Raw genomic sequence first — 4,033 nt, forward strand, 5'->3', positions numbered from 1 at the left:
AAAATTCTGTGAGGACTATAGTGATGTCCCTTCTTTTATTTATAATATTTTTTGTTATTTTTCCTTGGGATAGAGTAGGCTCTAACCTTTGCACATCCATCTCCCTCTTAGTTGAACTGTGCTCAGGGGCAAATCAAGTAGCACCATAATTTGATAATATAAAATCTCCAGATAACTGCAAAATGGGAGAACATATTATATTGGGAATATGTCAGTTTTTATCATTTTCATGATTGAGTTATTTTTTGCTATGAAATTTGATTTTATTAGCAACAGAAGTAACAACCGAGGGTGTGTTAGTAAACCAGTACTTTGAACCAACAATGTCTGATAGCCAGCAAGACGTGTATCCCCATCAGTAGTTGTAATTACACTGTATATCATAATGAGTATTGCCGGTTCAAATAAAGATTCATTTGGTCCTTTAAGCTTATAAAATTTCCTCCATAATTACAAACCAAATATAATCTATATCTGTGTATTTACTGGTTAACTGTAGATAAACATTACCATCTCATCTTCCTTTTTATAAAATTACTTTCATCATTAGCATCAGCATCTAATTCAGTCTTTTCTTCTGCCACATTGGTTGCTTCATGTCTGTTAGTATTGTTATTACCATCAAATTGATCTTCATGTGCCACAAAACTGATAAGTTCATCCAAGGCACCTTTATCACACTCCTATTCAAACGTGTGCTTATTCCCAGGTAGAGAAAATAAATCAAGGATTTCTAAAAAAGGAATATTTTAGAAGAGAAGCCCTTGAAGAATGCAGGAAGCATAAATGCAGTACATCAAGTAGGCCATAAAACATGCTTATAACATAATTGTTGTTGGTGTTGTTAAGTGCCTTAGAGTCAGTTACAACTCTTGTCAACCCTGTATAGGGTTTCCAAGAGGGGCTAGTGAGTGTGAACCAATAACTTTGTGGTTTAAATGACCTTGTGGTCCAGTGCTTTACCTCACTTTAAAGGACTCTTATAATATATGAGGGGACTTCAAAAAGTCTGTGGAAAATGGAATTAAAAAGATAATGAGGTTTGAATGGCTGTCAGTGGGGCCTGAACAAGGAGCTGAGATGTATTCTAGAAGGACGAAAGCTGTTCTTCAAGCCAAGTTTTGGCTGCAGCGCTGGTATTTAGGAGATTATGGCATCTGAAACTCACAGTGTTAAAAACAGAACTTTTGAAATAATACTAATGATCATTCCATTGATCTTCCTAGAAAAAGGAATTCTAATTTCACTAATAAGAACATGAAAGAGGTTAAGAAATCTCCAAAACAGCTGCTTAGATAAATAGAACAGTTGGACAAGCTGTAAAGAGCCCAGACATACTATCTAAGATGATCTATTGCAGAAAGAAAGTTCATCGTTCTTTTCCAAATCCTTGTTTCAGAAAAAAAGTCCCCTAGAAGTGGGGGCTGTGTCATGGCAAATAAAGAAAATGAACTGGCTTGTACAGGTCACCTACCTGAAAAATCAGCCCATGATAGTTGAACATACGTGATTTAACTCCAGCGATTCTGTTTCCTCATAGACAGAAGGCCCATCATGCAAATACAGTGTTTTTTTTCCCCTGAGCTTTCTTAGAACCATGAAACAATGGCATACATTTTGTTCAGCAGGAATTTGAAGTTGAATGCAGTTTTAACCTTCTGAAGGAAGAGACGACGTATAAGTGAACTTGTGGTTAATTTGGTGAGGATAGAAGATATTGGAGTTGTGGTAGATTGTCTTCCCCACCAACAGTTTACAGGAAGAAAAAAAAATACATCTTACTTGGCTGCTGTGTAGACTTGTTGCCACTAGTAAAATAACTACTTAAAAGCAAACTTAAATAATATGTAATAGTTTTTAAAACTGGCTTAAAGCAGTCTTTAAAAGGTGGTGGTTAGAGCTATCATCCAAAACAGAAACTATAAATTTTGTAAATGTTCATATTTTAAAACAACAGTTAAGTGGATTGTGGGAACAGGAAAAACAATTTACTTTGGTTCCAGGATACACTGGCAATATAGCTAAGTATGTAGATACTTATTTATTATAACTGCATTGAGACGTTTCAGCTACTAAAAATGTTTGGTTATTCAAAACTTCCTGGGACCAAAACTTCCAGAAAAATGTGCCTTCTGAGAGCTTTGAACTGTGGAAGAAATCAAAACATTTTTCTTTTTTAAAAGCCACATAATGAAGCCACCAATGAAATCCTAACAATCTACTTCACATTGAAGTGGGAAAATATCCAAAACGGGCAGCTTCAACTTCAGTGAGGTGAAAGGGCACTATGAAGATCGTTGGCCATTGCTGCACTGGGGATTTATATGAGTATTTGGTAACATTGTCTAAGGAATACTGGCTCTTACTGCACTCCCGCATATTGCATAATATAATTTATACTGTTGAAAAAATAAGACAGGACTTATTACTAGGAACCACAAAGACCAATCATCATGATGTTTTTTAAAGATTGTGTTTTATAAGAAAACATTTAAATATGTGCAGCTATTTTATGTACAGGGTCGCTATGGGTCGGAACCGACTCGACGGCACTTAACAACAACAACATTTTATGTTGAAAATACTTTGAAAGTTTAAAATATTGTAGAAAATAATATTAAAATGTTTTATTCACTCTGAGATACTACTGTGGATGTACAACGCCTTAAACATGAATAAGCCAATGTATTATGATACCAAGTTGTGTTTAAAAAATGAAAACCAACCATGCTTCTGACATCATAAAATCATGGATTTAAATCACAGGTTAACATTCATGTAGCATGATGGTGAAACCTATTCCACACCATTTTTAATATTTGAGAATATTTTTAGTATCTCTGATGGTTTTTTGTCAGAATCATGTCATGTGTGTATGTGTTATACCTGTATAAAAAAAGGGTAATGTATCTGTATGAATGCTTAACTGAAATGTCTGTAGAGTTGGCATATTTTAAAGATTTTCACTTTTTATTAGATATGAATTTCTAATATTTTCAGTTCTGTATCATTTAAGCTTATTTAATTTGAGTAAATTCACTAAATAATTCTATTTTTGTTTAAAAAAAGATACTTGAATTTCCCATATGTTTTTGAAGTCCCCTGATATTGCACCTGAAAACAAGATATTGCAAAATGCAGTTCAGTCTGTTCCAATTCATATTAACTTTGTATAAAGTTTTCAAGGCTATAAATCTCTGAGGGAGTAAAAAACCTCACCTTTTCCCCCACAGAGTGGCTGGTGGGCTCTAATCACTGACATGTGCTTGGCAGATCAGTGCCTATTGTAGAGTCTTTGTGCTCTTGAAAATAAATTATTCACTTGAAATTATATCATTACAACTTTCAAATATCACACAGGAAAATAGAACTATATCTATAAGGCTTGCCTCACTATATCAAAACGAAGCCAAAAGAGACAAAAGTTTTGCACAATGTCACCTCCAGAATGTACCACCTCATATAATAACTTTAAACAGTGATTTGCTCCATCAAACATTTCTTCAGTTATAAACAGCTGCACCATAGCCAGATGCCAGCATGAACTATATAATCGAGATATTAGCATCCCCAACACCCATGAGTCAAAAAATGTAAGTGCTTCTTATATTTATCACTGGTCATAAAATAGTTTGGAACTCTCTAAGTGGTCAGATTCTTCTTTCTGCTTTAATTCTTCCAGCTTTTGCCTACCACACCACTGACCTGGAAATGAGCATGAAAAGGAAACAGACCCAAGTTAAAATTGTATAGACTCAACAGTCTTAATGAAGCCATTTAGTTTCTTCAGAATAGGTCATCTTTGTTTTCTTCTATGTCATCGTTTAATTGCTAGATTTCCAAAATTACTGCTTTCAAGTGTTTATATATTTCTCTTGTTTTAGGGGAAAAGAAGTTCATTAAAGTTCTTACTTGTACATTCCAGAAGTTTATCTAGGTCAGAAGAAAGAAAGCTCCTGCTAGCTGGCATAAAGATGGATAAATTAGAGCTAGTCTTTTTTTTTTTTTTTTTTTTTTTTGGTTTTGCTTTTAA

At 34.1% G+C, this 4,033-nt stretch overlaps 1 pseudogene; it reads left to right on the forward strand.

Moving 5' to 3' along the window:
- The first annotated feature begins 1,150 nt into the window (after positions 1-1,150).
- LOC102811921 lies at positions 1,151-2,059 on the forward strand (annotated as a pseudogene).
- Positions 2,060-4,033: the final 1,974 nt, after the last annotated feature.

The sequence above is a fragment of the Chrysochloris asiatica genome, unplaced genomic scaffold (genome assembly GCF_000296735.1).
Source record: "Chrysochloris asiatica unplaced genomic scaffold, ChrAsi1.0 scaffold00002, whole genome shotgun sequence".
Lineage (NCBI taxonomy): Eukaryota > Metazoa > Chordata > Mammalia > Afrosoricida > Chrysochloridae > Chrysochloris > Chrysochloris asiatica.